The 19,836-nt window shown below is 46.4% G+C and overlaps 1 protein-coding gene across 10 annotated transcripts in view; it reads left to right on the top strand.

Annotated features, from left to right (window-relative positions):
• Positions 1-19,836, top strand: part of LOC138581369 (uncharacterized) — a 3,536,879-nt gene that overhangs the window by 462,480 nt on the left and 3,054,563 nt on the right. The gene's annotated exons all lie outside the window — the stretch shown is intronic.

Genomic DNA, 19,836 nt, shown 5'->3' with positions numbered 1-19,836 from the left:
GCATCAGCTTTACCGTTCTTTGTACCAGGTCGATAGGTAATTATGAAGTCAAACTCGGCAAAGAATAATGCCCAACGGAGTTGTCTTGAGGATTGGGCTTTTGCGGTTTTCAAATATTGCAGGTTTCGGTGATCCGTAATCACAGTAACGGTGTGTCGGGCCCCCAGCAGATAATGCCGCCAAGCCTTAAAGGCAGACTTGATAGCCAGAAGTTCCTTGTCAGTAATCGTGTAATTGATTTCAGGAGGCGAGAATTTGCGGGACCAAAATGCCACGGGATGCAACTGATTGGTTACCGGGTCCTTTTGTGATAGAACTGCCCCCATGGCAAGGCTTGAAGCATCAGTTTCCACGATGTAGGGGAGTTCGGGGCGAGGGTGTTTTAAGATTGGTGCAGAGATAAATTTAGTCTTCAAATCCTGGAAAGCTTGTTCCGCCTCGGTAGACCATTCAAAACGTTTGTTTTTCTTTAACAAGGCAGTGATGGGCTGGACTATTCGAGAGAATTCGGGGATAAACCTGCGGTAAAAGTTAGCGAAGCCTAACATGCTTTGCACACCTTTTACGGAGGATGGTGATGGCCATTTGAGAACTACATCGACCTTCTTTGAATCCATACGCACTCCGCCAGGTGATAATATGAATCACAAGAATTCAACTTCAGTCACGTTGAAAACACATTTTTCCAATTTAGCGAAACGTTTGTGTTGACGCAATCTTTCGAGGACCATTTTCACGTGTTTCCGATGTTCAGATTCCGATGAAGAATAAACGAGGATGTCGTCAATGTAAACAACAACACACACATCTATGAGCTCTCTGAGGACATCGTTCATAAAATATTGAAAGGCGGCCGGGGCATTGCAAAGTCCGAAGGGCATGACCTGATATTCAAATAGTCCATACTTGGTGCGGAAGCCCGTCTTCCATTCATCGCCCTCTTTTACTCGTACCAAGTGGTAAGCTCCTCTAAGATCCAGCTTTGTATATATGCATGCTTTTCTGACTTGGTCCAGGAGTTCAGGGATCAAAGGTAACGGATATCTATTCTTAACGGTGATCTGGTTCAGGGAGCGATAATCTATACAAGTTCTAAGGTCTCCTTCCTTTTTTGGAACGAAGAACAAAGCTGAAGAAGCAGGGGACTTGGAAGGACGAATAAACCCATTTGCCAGGTATTGATCCAGGTATTGTCGAAGGTGAAGGTTCTCAGGCTCGGTGAGGGCATACATTCTACTACAAGGAGGAGTAGATCCAGGTATCAGGTCTATCTGGCAGTCATAAGACCTATGAGGAGGTAGAGAGTTAGCCTGATCCTTCCGGAAAACATCTTGGTATTCTAGGTATTCGGGAGGTAACTGGGGAGTCTCTGAAGAAATTGCTGCCAGTGCAACACCAGGTGGAGGGTGACAAGTAGAGACACATTCTGGAAACTGGACCGTTCTTGCTCGCCAATCGATCAGATCGTGGATTGTGTTTCTCTAACCAAGGTATTCCTAGTATAATCTGAAACTGAGGGGCCTTGATCACATCGAACACGATCTTCTCATGGTGTCCATCTTGACTTACTAGCGTCACCTCTTGAGTGGTATGCGTTACTGGCCCGGAGGCTATCTCCGTACCATCCACCGTAGTAATAACGTCCTTTACAGCCTTGGGACAAAGAGTTAGATTCATCCTCAAAACCATTTCATGATCCACATAATTGCCGATGGCACCGCTGTCGACGTAAGCTTCAATTGCATATAATCGATCCGGATTATCAGGGCTAATGAGGACCATAGGTATCACGAAATGCGAGGTCACGGAACTGGTTTTCACGCTCGGCAAGAGGACCTCTATTCTTGTCGGGCGAGGTCATTTCCCTGCTCAGAGTTTGTAACTTTGGTAACTGCAGCTCCTACTGCCTTCTTGGCAGGTTTCACCAGACAGTCTCGAAGAAAGTGCCCTGAGTTTCCGCAATAGAGGCATAATTGCAACTGTTTTCTCCTTTCCCGCTCCTTTTGTGTTAGAGGACCTTTCAGACCCCCTATTTGCATGGGTTCCCCGGGGTCTACTCCTTTGGAAGGAGTTGGCGGTTTGGAAAATACTCGAGCATCAAACTTGGAACGCTCGGCCTTCCTGTTCTGCAGTCTGTGATCTATTTGAGCGACTAAGTCTATATAGTTCGAACAATCTTGTGGGGGATTCACTACTTGGGCTAACACATCTTTGAGCTCTCCACGTAGACCTCTATAAAACAGCGTAATCCTTTTGTCCTCAGGCCATTGAGTTTCCACTATCAGTCTGTTGAAAGACGCAATATAAGCCAAAAGGTCTTGATTACCTTGTCTCAACGAAATAAGCTCATTGTCCAAGGCCTGCCCCTGTGAATGACTTGCGAACAGTTTTTCCATACTGAGCTGAAAAGCTTGAAAATCATGGAGGACCGGATCATCTTGATTTACTAGAGGGATCGACCAGTCTGCCACATTGCCACTAAGGTACGAAAGCACGAAAGCTACTTTAGTTTGATCAGTTGGAAAGGCTGCTGGCCGGCATAAGAAATGCAACCGGCACTGATTGATAAATACGGCAAACCTCTTTGGGTCACCAGAAAATCGTTCGGGCGGAGCCAGAGGTACATTCCCAGGTAGGTTGATCTGCAGTGGATTCATAGAGGATGTAGAAGGAAGATTTCCCCCAGATGCGGGTAACGGGGTCTGTCCGGCTTTTGACTGTAGCAATTGTCTAGCGAGATCATCTGTTCGCTCCTTGGAAATAATCAGTTCCCTTCTTAGAGCGTTCGTTTCCTGCACTTCTGCCCTTAGTTCCCCAAGTAACTGGGATAGCTGGTCGGTATCCGAGGTTTCCATAGCACCTGGACGGGAGTTTTGTGGTAGGCTTTGCGTTCTGTAACGCTCACCTGATTCCCGTAGAGGCGCAGGTCTTGACTGGGCGTATACCGTAGCTGCAAAGGTGATGTGTAACACACAGCTGGCTCTTTGGGCTGGACCTCTGTGCACTGTATGTCTGACTTGAAGGGTAAGATGTCTGCAGATAGAAAATATGGGATTAAGGAACTGGGTTATTGAATGTCTCTCTCTTCTTCCCTTTCTCTTCTCCTGTAGAACCCCAAAGGTTAACGCTCTCACCTTAGGTAAGTGAACGCCGTGCTCTCCATCTGCCTCGGGGCAGGGTGCTGTAACCAGTTTCTTCACTGGATAAGGGGAGCAGGCCTCTTGACTTCAGAGGACTGCTGTCCGTCGTTTACTGCACGAACGGTAAGTTTCGAGTAATTCTAATGTCTTTAAAGTCTTTAGTAATGATGTTTCTTGTTTTGCAGGGTTCCGGCGATGGCGGATGATGGGCTGAAGTGAGTTGAAGATGGAGCCCGTGTGATGAATAGAAGCACCTGGAAGCACGTAAGTAAGCGCTTGTTGCCTGCTTCACGATGCGCTCTAACTGTCTTTTTATCTTGCAGGTACAAGTTCGGAGCGACTGCAGGGTGCCGGAATACCCACTGGGTTAGATGTGGAAAGGAGTAATGGCACGTGAGTATTAAAGTTCCCCAATGTCTTTAAACGCACCTTGTTTTGTCTTTCAGATGCGGGATGCAGTGCCGAAGGCCTCCGGAGCGTGCAAAGAGTTGGTAAGCTTTTGTCTTTCAGATGCCGGAATGCAGTGTGAAGACCTCCGGAGCGCACGAAGAGTAGGTAAGCCTTTGTCTTTCAGATGCCGGAATGCAGCGCAAGGCGTTGGTGACAGCCGATGGATCAGGTAAGTGAAGAGCTGTCACTGAAGACCGTAATGCTAACCTGTTCTTTCTTGTCTTTATAGGTGTTGCTGAAGACTGTATTCAGGATGGTAAGCCTTTTTCCTTAGGCCCAGGATCAGATGCAGAAGACACGATGAACGTTCTGCTGCAGAGGATGCAGAATAACGCAAAGCAAGATTCATCCATCGGGTGTGGTTTAAATAGCCTCCTGTGGTGCTTAGGTGTCTCCTTCCACAGCCACGCCTAGGTAAGAAAAGAGTTCCTGCTTTCCAGAAGAGTTCCAGTGTTCTGAATCTAGGGAGTGGCTCCTGCCCCACCCAACAGGAAAAGTAGTTCCAAACAGAAGAGGATCAGAGGCTCAACTGGCAGGCAAGTAGGCAGCATGGTCTGCTGCAGGTAAGTCCATCCAAGCATTATGAGCCCGGCGCTTCCAGCGCTGGGACTGGGCATATTTATGAGCCTGGTGCCACTGGCGCCAGGACTGGGTCCAAAAGGTCCCAATTGGGACTGGTTGGCACTCGGAACCTGGGTTATGGATCTGCTTCCAAGGGAGTTGGGAAAACCCTGACCTTTTGGAAGCAGAGATCATGACAGCCATGGCATCAAGCACAGTGCTATGCAGATTTGCGTGGTTGAGAAAGTCGGGGTTTGCACCCGATGTGCAGGCCAGGCTTCTCAACATGCCCTTTGATGGCTCGAGGGTGTTTGGTAGTAAGGCTGATGAAAGCCTAGAAAAACTACAGACCTCAAAAGCGGCAGCTAAATCCCTTAGTGCCTCCATGCGACAGCCTCAGAAACCCTATTCGGGCTAATTTTCCTGGAGGGGGCGTCCTTTTTGATACTACTCTTCTGTTGGTAGAGGAAGAGGACAGGCTTTTCAAAGGGGCACAAGAAATGTCACTCGTGGTGGACGAGGAAAGACTACAAAGCCATCTTCAGGAACGGCATCTTTACCCTCAACCGCTTCTGCAGCCGCCTCCAAATCACTCTGAGGTCTTATCATACAAAACACCAGTGGGAGGCAGAATCTCTCAGCATCTGAAAGAATGGCAGGGCATTACTTCAGATGCTTGGGCACTGGAAACAGTAGCTCAAGGTTACTGCCTCCCCTTCCTAAAAATGCCTCACGATCATCCATCGGGAGCCAGCTCTGCCAAAATTCCAGACCCGCTCCTTTTGCAGGAAATTTTAACCCTGCTCGAGAAAGGTGCAATAGAACATGTACCAGCAGCGGAGATGAACAAGGGTTGGTACTCCCCTTATTTCCTCATCCCAAAGAAGAACGGAGGATTGAGACCCATCTTGGACTTAAGAAACTTGAACAAGTTCCTCAGGAAGGACATGTTCAAGATGGTAACACTTTCTCAGATCCTTCAGGCTCTCCAACTTCAAGACTGGTTGGTATCATTGAACCTTCAGGATGCTTTCTTTCATGTGCCAATCCATCTCAAGCACAGGAAGTACCTGAGGTTCGCGGTTCTCACTATCAGTTTCGAGTTCTGTCATTCGGACTGATCTCTGCCCCGAGGGTTTTCACCAAGTTGATGGCGGCAGGGGCGGCAAGTCTCGGGAGAGGGGGGATTTACATCTACCCCTACCTGGACGACTGGTTGATCAGAACATGTTCTCCCGAACAAGCTCAAAAACATCTGTTGATCACCTGTCACTTCCTTCACAATCTGGGCTTCTTCCTCAATTTCAAGAAGTCCCAAATTATACCATCCCAAAAACTCCAGTTTATCGGAGCAGTCTTGGACACTTCCTCGGGCAAAGCCTTGCCTCCCGAGGTAAGAGCTCTCCACATTCAGCAGATGGTAATAAAATTCCAGAAAGCCCAGCATCTGCCGGCCTTCGATTTTCTGAGGTTGCTCGGCCTCATGGCATCCTGCATTTTTCTGGTGTCAGAGGCCAGACTAAGAATGAGATCCCTTTAAAGGACCCTCAGAACTCAGTGGTCCCAATTCTCGGGGAGTATGTCAGATCTTCTGCAAGTCCCGAGCGCAGTTACTCAGGATCTGCTATGGTGGGCTTGCAACGACAACATCCTCAAGGGAGAATCTTTTTGGCAACCATGGCCGGAGACAACAGTAGAAATGGACGCCTCACTCACGGGATGGGGAGCTCACACCAACGATCTGACAATCAGCGGATGTTGGTCTCCATCGGAGTCAAAACTACATATTAACCTATTGGGTCTGAGGGCAATAAAACTAGCGCTGAAGGCCTTTCTGCCCTCTGTACAGGGAAAGAATGTCCTGATAATGACGGACAACACAGTGGCCATGTACTACCGCAACAAAAGAGGAGGCGTAGGATCACTACCACTGTGCAGAGAAGCAATGCAGCTCTGGTTCTGGGCAATACGTGAAGGAATCTCTCTGTCGGCAGTTCACCTAGCCAGAGAGAAGAACACAGCGGCAGACGCTCTGAGCAGGCAGAGCACAGTCTCCCACAAGTGGGTGCTAGCTCAGGAAGTCCTTCTAGAGATCTTCGCCCTTTGGCGAACCCCTCAAGTGGATCTGTTCATGACCACCGTAAACCGGAAGTGTTAACAGTATTGCTCAAGGGAATTTCCCCTGAGAGGAGCTCTAGGAGACGCGTTCGTGGTGGACTGGGAGTTCCCCCTACTGTACGCATTTCCTCAAGTCCCCGTGATTCCTCAAGTAATCAGGAGGTTGAGAAAGTTCAGGAAAACTATGATCCCAATTGCCCCGGATTGGGCCAGGAGGACGTGGTACCTGGACCTTCTGGACATGTCCATCTGCCCTCCAATACGTCTTCCACAAAGAGAGGATCTTCTCTCGCAAGAGGAAGGTCGAGTTCTCCATCCAGAGGTCAGGACACTCAACCTTCACGCATGGTTTCTGAGAGGTTGAGATACAAGGATTGGGATCTCCCGGATGACGTAATGGAACTTTTGCTTTTGGCCAGAAGACCAGCAACGAAATCCTTTTACTGGTGTCATTGGAACAAGTTCAGTAAGTGGTGCAAAGATAAGGATGTGGACCCTTTTCAACGTGGCACCCCAATGGTGCTTTCTTTCCTATTATATCTAGCCAATCTGGGGCTCCAGATCAGAACAATAAAAGGATATCTTGCTGCGCTGTCGATTTTTAAGCGCTCCTCGGAAGAGGTCTCTTACTTTAAAATTCCATTAATCATTCAGTTCCTGAAAGGACTTACCGATGTATATTCACCAGTACTGTTTCATGTCCCAACTTGGGATTTAAACTTATTTCTTAAATTCCTAACTTGTATACCATTTGAGCCTCTGCACTCCTGTCCATTGAGGCTTTAACACTAAAAACTGTCCTTCCTGTGGCATTAACATCAGCCCGCAGGGTTAGTCAACTACAGTCTCTCTCATGTAAACCTCCATATACTATACTTTACAAAGACAAGGTAGTTCTAAAGGTTAAACCATCTTTGTTATCGAAAGTAGTTTCTGACTTCCATTTGTCACAAAAAAATATTTTACCAACATTCTATCCTCCTCCACATTTGGGCAAAGAAGTGCAGAGATTGCATAGACTGGACCCCAAGAGGTCCCTCAGTTTTTACATTTCAAGAATGTCAAAATTACGTCAAGACGACCAACTCTTTGTGGGTTACACAGGTCGTAAATTGGGGTTAGCGGTGACAAAACAAACTATATCCCGCTGGATCATTCTGGCTATATTGGAATGCGATAGATTAGCAGGAAAAAACCCACTGGATGGGCTACGAGCTCACTCCACTAGGGGAATGGCTACTTCTGCGGCTCTGAAGAGGGGAGTCCCTGCAAAAGACATTTGCTCGGCTGCAACATGGGCATCAATGCATACCTTTATCAAACATTACTGCTTAGATGCCTCTGCCTCCAATGAAGGTTTATTTGCCAAGGCGGTACTTCATTCCGTCCATGAAAACAAGAACTAGCACTCCCACCTCCAATTTGATCATTGCTATGGGAGTCTATCACAAGATGAGGAATACATGGGAGGACACAATCCATTCGAAGAACAAGTTACTTACCAACTGTAACGTTCTTTCGACTGGATGTTCCTCCCACGTATTCCTCATCGACCCTCTCTGCCTACCCCACAGTACAGTTTACGTTTTTTTACACTTTCCTCTCACGATGGGCCTATCAGTCACAGCATACTCCCTGATGTTCCACGAGTATTTCCTCGAAAAAACAGAACTGAAGCCAATGGGCACGCATCGAGCTATTTATACTAGCAGTGACGTCGACACGGAACGGAGCCCGTCGAGGGACAATCGACGCCACGACCTCGAGCATAGCGCCCTCTGCCGGAATTTATTTCCGGAGCAGCAAAGCTGGTGATAACGAATATCACAAGATGAGGAATACGTGGGAGGAACATCCAGTCGAAAGAACGTTACAGTTGGTAAGTAACTTGTTCTTCTCCAGCATGTGAATGGCATGGATTCACATGCGAACCCTCCCGCCTACCCCTCTCCGGCTCTTCTCTTGGTCCTACTGCCACTTTACATGCTACCAAATATGCGAGAGGAGGGGCTTAGGTAGAGGGCAGTCATTGGCTGGGGGCAGTTTGACCCAGAGACAAGTGATTGGTTACTAGTAGAAAGACAGTTTAGAAACTAAACTGAAACTGATTTTTTCTTTACCGAGGATCCCCAGTCTCATATTCATGAGCATGTGAATCCATGCCAGACCCATGCTGGAGAACAACAGTTACAGGTAAGTAACTTGTTCCTTATTTTCTAATTCCCAAGAAGGACAGAGGATTGAGACCCATCAGGGACTTGAGATGCCTGAACAAATTTTGTTTGTTGTGGATTTTACTGTGGGTCAATAGGACTTTGTCCTGGAAGGCCTTTTGCACTTTGTCGCAGTCGTCTTTGTTAGGGACGATAGCATGGGTTAGGACGGTAGGTTTTTCCCATGATTTTTATAAGTCGAAAAGTTTCTTAGTGTTGTTTCCTGCTTTTTCAATTTGAGCATCACAATAAAGCTTTTTGGCCTCAAGAATCTTTGTTTTGTATGTTCTTTCTATTGATTTCCATTTGTCTCTATTTTCCGTGTTTTGATTTTTTGCCAGTATTTGCTTGGCTTGTCTTTCCTCCTGTTTTAAAATCTTTAGGTTAGGGGTAAACCAGTTTTGCTGGTTTGGACAGTCCCGAATTATCTTAGTTTTTAGAGGTGCATTATTGTCAAGCTAGTTGGTATCCTGAGATTTGTAGGCTTCTGCAAGCCTACCTGGAGTGTCTAATTCTGAGGAATCTTTCATAATAGATTGCATGCAGGTTTCTAAATCTGCTGTCTGGAGTTTACTATAATTTCGATTTAGGATTTTCTTGGGCGGCTCACGTGTTAAATGTGTGTGTTCAATTAAGCGGATTGTACAGTCGACCATGCAATGGTCTGACCAAATACAATGGTTATTTTTGAAGTCACATATAGTGACATTTCGGGTTGCCACCCAATCCAGGGTATGACCTCCCTTGTGGGTAGGCTCTAGATTATGGACTGTAATTCCTACATTGGCGAACTGCTGCTCCAGCTCAATGGCCTCTCTGTCCCTGGCATCCCCTTTCCACCGGTTCAGGTCTTCTAAAAGGTATGGTGGAAGAGTTTGGGCGATTTGAGGAATTAAGCAAATGACCCAAGTCGTCATTGAGTAACGGCATGTCTGAAGGTGGTCTGTAAATTAGAAAGATGCTTATGCAGTTTTTGCTAGTGGGGGTCATTTTAGCATGTAGGACTTCAAATCCTGCGCATTCAATTTGTGACTTGAAAATACCAATTTCCTTCTTACTTATGATTGCTACTCTGCCCCCTTTACCGTGTAGTTGATTTTTGTTCATCATTTTATAGCCAGGAGGGGTGGCTAAGTCTATACTCGGGCCGCTGCTTTCCTGCAGCCGTGTCTCTGTGAGACACATAATATTGATCCTGTTGTCAAGGATGTAGTCATGTACGTCCAGGGAGTGCTTATGCAAAGACTGTTTGTTCAGTAAAGATAATTTGAATTAACCCGGCATGGGTTTTTAAAGTTTTGCCATAAGACATAGAGCGAGGTGCTTTATGATGGGTGTTAAGTGCACACACGTTTGCGTACACTGGCACAAGGGGAGAGAGTGGAGAAGCATGCAAAGTTTCCCCTTGTGGTTTACAGGCTGGCACTAGTAGTGCGTTTTCATAATAGCGTCCTATGTCTTGCGTAATCTGGAATCAGGCTCTACAAATTTGTACCTATGGCGGGGTCGAGGTCCTTGCAGCCGTACACCGCGTTCAACGCGGACCAGCGCAGAACAGGCCAAACGTGCCGGTGCTAACTTGCTGACAATGAAGAATGAATGCCCTGTGCTTGCCGGGAAATTTAGTGTTTAGATGAACTACATGCCGAGCTCAGCACTGCCTATGGAATTTTTGTACTAATGGTAGGTTTGACCAAAAAAGCACAAGAAATGATTTGTCCAATGTCAAATTCAATCACAATTTAGTAAGTAGTTATTTTGTCAGGCAATACAGCCCGGCACTCAAACAACAATTTGCAGGTGAGTATGCATCCGTATTCTACCAAACTCTTCGACTGGCTCCTACAAAGAGAAACTATTCCCTGATGGTCTGTCGCACAACAGGCATACAATTACGAAGGCCTTGAGCTGAGTAACGGATGTAAGTAGAAACATCAGAAGTGGGAAAAAAAAGTGGAATGCCCATATTCCATGTTTATATATGTATGTAAAAAAAACTTTGTTAAAGGGACGTTATGGTTACAAGTAAAACCAAAAAACCTCAGAAATTCCCCAGTAATGGTAAGCTAAGCAACTATAACTCGCGCCACCAACATGCACTGCTAGGACTAAAACCCGGGACATCAAAGATGACATCAGAAATCTATATCCATCTATATGGGTGGGGATCATGATCTAAGATCAAGTGGGCAACTAAGCCAATCCCAAGTGCAAGTCATCTCCCGTGTCAGACTAATACACAACATACTATAGGGCTCCTTACTACGTGGCCCTCTATAATTAGTTGGCAATCGTGTACGCTTCTGGAATATTCCACTTGCTAGCAGCACGCAAGCTAGTACCCCAGGTGCTGGGGGGTTGGCCTGGTCATGCCTCCCCACCCAATTAGCCCAACATCCATCATCACTCCTGCTGTCTGCCATTCAATTAAATCAGTTTGAACTCGCCTCACTGTGCCTGAAGGCATGGCCTTATCTTTAGGTCTCGGTGTAGCTCGCCCCAAAGTCTATTTTCATCTGACCATGTGACTGGAGACCACATTTTGAGCTCCTTTGTTGTATTTAATGCTATTAAATGAAGAAACCTTGTCCCTTCTAGTGTTTTTCGATTACACCTCAAACAGGAGCTCAGTTCACTTCTCACGTTCTCAAGTAGATAACCAGGCTCTTGGCAGCCCGACTCTTGACACTGGGCCGGGCAAGCCTTCTCGAATCTTCCTTCCCTGTCAACTATTCTATTCTGCTGCGCCACACTTCTAGCCCTTTCCTTCACGGGGTCCAAGTTTGCTAAAATGCATTGTGCAATATCCAGATTCTATACATTCCTATATATATATATATATATATATATATATATATACATTGGCACATTGCCTGCAATCTATTCACTATGTAGCCAGTCTTATGATTACTTCGTCTACTTGCGTTACTGCTTCTGTACATTTGTAAAATGGCTTGCATTTTCTTCAGTGCTTCTCTGCACGTGCAATCCTCATTTCGCTCCCGAAATGTTGCTTACTTCCTTGCTTCGTCATCAGATTCTATAAGCTCTATATTCTTACTTCATTAAAATCCCTTCCATGTGCACCATTTCTGCTTCATGTGACATCACCAGTCTTCGCTTTCATTCATCTTCACACTTCTTCCTGAACCTCCTTCAGAAGATTGTCATTTCTTTGTGGATACATACGCAGTTTTCTTAATGGATACCTTGTTTCAAGGACTCTTCGCGGTATAGGTACCATTATTGGCTGTGCGCATGTCGCAATTTACAGGTGCCAACATACAGGCAGAATAGGGGCGGGACTTCTGGTAGAGGTACTTGGCTCCTCCTCTACACTACCCCCTCTGGTTGATTTATCGACCACTCTCTCATCATTCTTCAAATCTAGACATCCTCGTCTGAAGAAGTGCTTCTTTGGAGTCCATATCTTTATGACTCCCTTAAATCATCCTTCTGATTTCACATGTTCATCAAGATCCAGGTCATTAGACTGCATTGTCCATTCCATTCCAAGCAGGGTACGACCTTCCTGGCTTTCCGGCCCACTGTAGCTCTGTACAGCGAATTCGACCAGAGGAGGGAGTCCTGGCTTGCAGTTTGGGTGAACTGGTTGGTCCCACCAGCTCAGGGCAAGAAGATTCCTGGAGGATCTTCTCTGTCGTTGGGAGTTCGAGGATTCGGACCAGCAGCAGGGCTTCACTGGGTGGTTCAGTCATGGTAGGGGTCCTCTTCCGTCAGCGCCTCGTCGGTTCTTTCATTCCAGTGGAGCCTCTGCCTTTCCAGATCAGAGACCGGCTTTTTATGCAGTTTTCCCCCATTCACACAGCCTGGCTGTCAATCACACAGCAGGGTGGCTGTCCTGCCGGGACAGTCATCACAGCCAATAATTTCAGAGTGCGACAAGGAGACCCTGTGTATACCCCTCCCTCACATCCTGTCCCCCCCAGACATATAGGCGCCTAAGGAGGGCTTCTGCGTAGAAGCCTGCGAAAAGATGGTGAACAAAGGAATCAAACCAGGTTTGGGGCGCAGAGTAAAACACGAGAAAGACTTTTACAAAAAGAAATGGCAAATAAATCCAGCCGGAACCGTAATAAAACATATAGGGTCTAGCGGGTTTAAGTTCGAGGCTACCAAGATAGCCTAAAACAATACCAAGGTTATTTAAGATAACTGCGGTAGGAAAAATAAGGTAGTTACCACTGTCACCAGCCAAGTCTTGGTGAAAAGGGAGTGAAACAATGCTCCAAGAGAAACAGACAAAAGGGATAAGTATTAACCCTTTCCAGTACTCCATGTAAGATGGTTTGTACTGGGTCTGTGGTTTTACAGATGCTAATTAAGTTAATGGCAACTTTATATGTTCTGGGAGACAGTGTCATGACCCGGCGAAATTGCCCCTTCTGGACCTAATGGTCATTGTCACGAAGGGCTTGTACTCCTTGTTCCTCCCAACATGGCCGTACCAAGCTCCGTGCTACGCACTAGCTTTCACGTCGTAGCATGTACTATAAATTGGTCACGCCCTTGCGGGTCCGCGCGTCTCAACGCTATCTTCGATAGTGACCCGACGTGTGTTTGCTCTCTACATTTGCTTCCTTGATCCTCATACTTCCTTCCTTGCCTTTTTTCCTGTTCCTGGACTTCCCCCCTACATTGCTTGTTTATCGCTAATCCTGGACACCCTGGAACCACAAACTTCCCGGAACTCTGAACGCGCTCTGCAACCTGACGAGGCTCGGGCGAGCCTATTCAAGACCCGAACCACCCACAGGAAGAGTCCTGCGGCCGAACAAGGGAGATCCCGATCACAGGTGAGACGGGGGGAGATTTACAACAGTTTGAGACGCCAAACGATCAATACGGATTCTACCATGGAGAATGCTATTCATGACCTGATGCACGGAATGCAAAAACTTTCCACAGAGATGCAGAATATAAAAGCCGAGAATGCGGCGCTAAGACAGCTCGTCTTGTCACGCGACTCCGCGAACAAGGACAGCGTATTATTGGGAGGAGTGGTTGATAAATACGACGGTTCAACAAAGACCTTACGTGGATTCCTGGATTCTTGTTTGGTACATTTTACCTTCAAGCCCTACTATTTCACAACTCCTAGGGCTAAGGTTGGCTTCATAATATCGCATCTTTCCGGTAATGCCCTTACATGGGCCACTCCATTACTCAATTCAGGGGATGCTCTCCTGGATGATTATGAAGGGTTCATCGCGGAACTCAAGACCATGTTCGAACGACCAGAGCTGGTTCACAGTGCTCAAGAAAAGCTACTTGACTTCCAACAAGGATCCCAAGACATGTTGACCTATGTTACCAGATTCAAAAAGCTAGCCAAAGAGGCGGACTGGCCCCTGGAAGCCAGTTTTACTTTGTTTCGCAGAGGTCTAAATGAAGAGATTAAGGACGAGCTAGCCAGGGTGGCACGTCCTTGTTCATTCCAGGCCCTCCTGGACTTGTCTATGCAAATAGACTTTAGAATCCAAGAAAGAAAGGCTGAAAAGAAAAAGAATAAAGTATCAATTCAAAGATACTCCCTAGAGAATACTGCAAGGACAGAATCTGCCAAGAGTCCGAGCACTGATTCTGAACCCATGCAACTTGGAGCCTTTCGTGGACCAATTTCCCCGCAGGAAAGGTTAAGAAGAATACACACTGGCTTATGCATGTATTGTGCCTCGGATAAACATCTAGTTAAAGTATGTCCTCTGGCTCCTCCCCGACGCTCGGGAAACGCCAGCTCCCGATCCTAAATGGAGCAAGGTTTCGGGAGAGTGATGTTTGCTCCACATCAATCCCATCCTTGAACTCTCCTGGACAAAACAAATTGGTGATATTACAGGCCTTTTTATCGCCATCCAATGACAAGGTGTACCCCATACTGGCCTTGGTGGATTGTGGAGCAATGGGAGTCTTCATTGATCAAGATTGGGTCAGAAGTCATAACATTCCCTATGAAGCAAGAAGTTTTTCACAGCCAGTGGAAGCGATTGACGGAAGACCTCTTTCCTTAGGACCCATAAGTCTGCAAACAAGGGAGATCCATCTTTCCATAAATCATCATCAAGAAAGAATTGTGTTTGACATTATAAAATCAGCCCATTACCCCATGGTTTTGGGCACGCCCTGGTTACAAAGGCACAATCCATATATCAACTGGACGGCCGGATCCTTATTCCTGGGCTCGGAGTTCTCTATGAACCATTGTTTAAACCTGGATACCTCATTCACAGTCCCTAAAAGTCCACCAAGGTGTCCAGAGACACCACTCATGGTTTCCAATATTGTACAAGTTCCAGAGATCTATCAAGGGTATGCTGATGTATTCTCTACTGCCATCGTTCAAGCCTTACCTCCACATAGACCCGAAGACTGTGCCATAGATACTGAACCCTCAGCAGTGATTCCCTTTGGCAGGATGTTTATCCTTTCAGAACCAGAAAAGAGAGCCCTCCAGGAATACCTAGACACTAATCTTGAGAATGGCACCATAAGACCTTCAAAATCACCAGCTGGTGCTTCATTGTTCTTCGTTCCTAAAAAGGATACCAAGGAGCTCAGACCTTGCCTGGACTATCAGGGCCTAACTCAACACACCCTGAAAGACAGATACCCACTACCCCTGATCTCGGATATCCTTGAAGCAGTGAGAGGTGCAGTGCTATTCACGAAACTGGATCTCCGAGGTGCTTACCATTTGATCCGTATCCGGGAAGGAGACAAATGGAAAATAGCCTTTAGAACACCCTTTGGTCACTTTGAATACCTAGTCATGCCCTTTAGTCTGACTAATGCTCTCGCAGTCTTCCAGCGTTTTATGGATAGGGTGTTCTCTGACATGTTATTTCTCAATGTTATCGTCTACCTGGATGACATATTGATCTTCTCAAAGGATTCCTTGAAACATGAAGAACATGTAAAGGCAGTACTTCAACGTCTCTGTGAAAATCAACTCTTAGCCAAACCAGAAAAATGTTTGTTTCATGCTACATCAGTTCACTATCTGGGGTTTGTCCTTAGTTCAGAAGGAATTAGTATGGATCCTTCAAAGGTGAAGGCCATACTGGCTTGGCCCGGCCCAACATCTGTAAAGCAAATACAGTCCTTCCTGGGGCTTGCCAACTTCTACCGGAAATTCATTCCCACCTTTTCTGAGATTGTTCAACCCATTGTTAATCTCCTGAAGAAAGACGTTCCATTCAACTGGTCTATGCCACAAGACAAGGCATTCCAACGCTTGAAAAAAGAATTCACTCAGGCCCCCATCCTGGCCCAACCTGACATAAATCGTCCTTTTCTAGTGGAAACAGATGCCTCCAATTACGCCATAGAAGCAGTTTTAAAACAAGAATCCAATGATAAGTTGGAACATCCCATTGCTTACCTTTCACGGACCCTGAATACCAGTGAGACTCACTACTCAGTTCTGGAGAAGGAGTTATTGGGCATTCGTCATGCCTTCACTGAATGGAGACATCTACTCCTAGGTGCTAAATATCCAGTTCAAGTCCGTACTGATCATCGAAATCCTCAGGTCCTACAATCCATGGAGTGCAGGAACAGTAGACAAGCTCAATGGGCCTACTTCTTTGCTCAAAATCAATTTCAAATCTCACATGTTCCTGGACCGCAAAACAGGATTGCCGATGCCCTTTCTCGGCGTCCCGACTACGTTCCCTTGGAGGATAAGATCTATCCTAAAATGTTTCCACCTACAATCTTTGTAGCTCAAGCGATCAATCTCCTGGAAGAAATCAGAGTACAGACTCAATCATCTGAACTCTGGAAGGACATATCCGAGAAAAATCCCTGGCGTTTGACAATCAAGGAACGATATTTATTCAAGAACAATTCAGTGGTCATTCCGACAAAAGAACTTCAACAGAAGGTAATGAATCTATGCCATGATACTCTTCACTCCGGCCATCGAGGGGTAACCAACACCTTCCGTCTTATACAAAGACAGTTCTGGTGGCCAGGGATGAAGTCCAGTGTAGTTCAATACATCGAGACCTGTGCAATTTGTAGTCAGAAAAAACACGATAATCAGAGGCCGGCGGGTCTGCTTCTACAACCTACGTTGCCAACCAGACCCTGGGAAGTTATTGCCACTGACTTCATTGTTGAATTACCACCTTCCCGAGGATATACAACCATCATGGTAACCACTGACTTGTTCACTCATTTAGCTCATTTTACACCATTGTATAAACTACCATCTTCCTCAGAACTTGCTGGAATTTTCCTGGAACATATTTTTCGTCTTCATGGCCTCCCTTCCAAGATTATTTCGGATCGGGGACCTCAATATATTTCACAATTCTGGAAACATCTCTGTCGTGTTCTAGGAATCCAACGTGCCCTTTCTTCAGGCTATCGTCCACAAACCAATGGGGCAACGGAACGGGTAAATCAAACCCTGGAACAATATCTTTGTTGTTTTGCCACCAAGGTTCAAGACGATTGGTCTCTCATTATACCTTTAGCCGAATTCTCCTACAATAACTCAGATCATTCAGCTCTCAAGATCAGCCCTTTCTATTGAAGTCAAGGTTATCATCCGTCTGTTTTACCATCAGTTCTTCCAGAATCTACTCCGGTACCTACCCTTGACTCTTGGATTCAAACGCTGATCGACTTACAAAGAGAGGCCAAGGATCAGTTAGAACAGGCTCAGACTCGAACCAAAAGATATGCAGACTCTAAGAGAAGACCATCACCTTCCTATTAAGTTGGCGATCAAGTCTGGCTAGCCTCGAAACTGTTACCTCGACATCTACGACCAAACAAATTAGCTCCTCGCTATTATGGTCCATTTTCTATAAAGGAGATCATCAATCCTGTCTCCTTCCGACTTAAGCTCCCGGATCCCTGGAAGAAGATACATCCAGTCTTCCATACTTCCCTGTTGAAACCCTACGTTAGTTCTACTCGAAAACCCTTCAAACCCACACCTGTTGTTGTGGACGACCAGTTGGAATATGAGGTGTCCAGAATATGTGATTCCAGGTATAGAAGGGGTTGATTACAATATCTGGTCGAGTGGAAAGGCTACCCCCCCTAGCGAGAGAACATGGGAACCAGTTTCTAATTTAAAGACCCCTCTTTTGCTCAGAAGATTCCATCTTATTCACCCAGGCAAGCCTGGAGGAACCAGTCTTCGGAGGGGGCATGCTGTCATGACCCGGCGAAATTGCCCCTTCTAGACCTCATGGTCATTGTCACGAAGGGCTTCTACTCCTTGTTCCACCCAACATGGCCGTACCAAGCTCCGTGCTACGCACTAGCTTTCACGTCGTAGCACGTACTATAAATTGGTCACGCCCTTGCGGGTCCGCGCTTCTCAACGCTATATTCGATAGTGACCCGACGTGTGTTTGCTCTCTACATTTGCTTCCTTGATCCTCATACTTCCTTCCTTGCCTTTTTTCCTGTTCCCAGACTTCTCCCCTACATTGCTTGTTTATCGCTAATCCTGGACACCCTGGAACCACGAACTTCCCGGAACTCTGAACCCGCTCTGCAACCTGACGAGGCTCGGGCGAGCCTATTCAAGACCCGAACCACCCACAGGAAGAGTCCTGCGGCCGAACAAGGGAGATCCCGATCACAGGTGAGACGGGGGGAGATTTACGACAGACAGTAGTCAGCCCCAGAAAATGGAGTCTGAGTTGGGAAGTCTAAAAGACAACCCTGTGTCACTGCACTGAAGATGCTGTGTAACACACAGTAAAAAGATGATGCCTGTGGAGTGGGTGAGGCTCCACAGTCTATGAACACAAAAAATGTTAAACACACACAGCAAAACACATGTAAGAGTGGGAAAAAAGGCTCACACTCTTAACAGGTGAAAAAAATCAATCCTAGAAATCCAGCAAAGCTGCTGAGGGACTCAGTAGGCAAGGGAAATTAGTCATTCTGGAGAATTCTCCCTAACAGCACCAAGTCACCACCTCTTGTGGACCTTGCCATTCAGATTTGGGAAAGGGCCATCCAGCACGGCATTTGGCTGCTGGCAGTACTCATTCCAGGGCAATTCAGTGTGACTGCAGACTCACTCAGCCGACATACAGTGGCCAGCTATGAGTGGGAACTGAACATGAAGGTCCTCTCCAACATCTTTCGCCAATGGGGCACTCCAGAAGTGGACCTTTTTGTGACTGCCACAAACAGGAAACTTCCTCTTTATGCATCCAAGAATGGTCTCGGGGCCTCATGATGGCCTATGCCTTCCCGCCTCTTCTCTGATTCATCGGTCACTCTGCAAGCACAGGAATGCATCAATTGCACTCTCCTATTCATAGCTCCTTTGTGGCCAGCCAGATTTTGGTTTTTGGATCTTCAGCATCTGTCGATTTGTCCTCCGATCAGACTGCCGTTGATCCCAACCTGCTTCACCAGTGCGATCAGCAGATGTGGCACCCCTCCCCACAATCTTTCAGCTTGGCGGCCTGGTCACTGAATTCAAGTAGCTAGCACAGTTTAACCTGTCCGAGGACAATATGCGCAATTTCCAAGTGGCCAGGAAGCCCTCTACGAGGTCTCAGTATAGGAGCAAGTGGCTCAGGTTTTGTCACTGGTGTTTGGCTACGCATCTAGACCGCAGACATGCTACGATTGACACTGTCCTTTCGTTCATTTCTCATCTGGCTGCTTTGGGCATTCATGTTCTGTCTTTTCGAATTTACTTGTCGGCTATTGCCGCCTAACTGTCCACTGACACCTGTTCCTTTTCCTTGGACGAACCCAGTCATCAAAAGGCATTTCGCAGGGTTATTATATCTTTTTACACTTGTACACAATCCTCATCCAAAGTGGGGTTTAAATGTGGTCCTGACCGACTTATGCCATAAACTATTTGAACCCATGGCTACAACAGATCTGAAGTACCTTTCTTGGAAGGTTGCCTTTTTGATCGCAGTGATTTCGGCAAAGCATGTAAGTGAGATTCAAGCTCTGTCTGTGGAACATCCGTTCCTTACCTTCCATAAGGATAAGGTTGTGCTCCATTCTCATCCTTCTTCCCTTCCTAAAGTAGTGACTGATTTTCATTTGATTCAATATATTTCATTACATGTCTTTTTTTCGAACCCAGCCTAAGATGCCGAGAGAGTTTTACACAATATAGATGTCAGATGAGCTCTTAAGTCCTATATGGACAGAACAGCTGAACTCAAGGGCTCCTCTCAACTCTTTGTTACGTTCGGAGACCCGAAATGGAAACCCACTTTAAAGGCTACTATCTCCCGATGGATTGCCTCCTGTATTGCAGAAGCGCATACCATTCAGAGTTATACACCTCCCAAGGGCATTCATGCCCATCTTGTACGTGGCAA

The sequence above is a fragment of the Ambystoma mexicanum genome, chromosome 3p (assembly GCF_040938575.1).
Source record: "Ambystoma mexicanum isolate Mex_15411 chromosome 3p, UKY_AmexF1_1, whole genome shotgun sequence".
Taxonomy (NCBI): domain Eukaryota; kingdom Metazoa; phylum Chordata; class Amphibia; order Caudata; family Ambystomatidae; genus Ambystoma; species Ambystoma mexicanum.
This window is presented reverse-complemented; position numbering and strand designations above follow the sequence as displayed.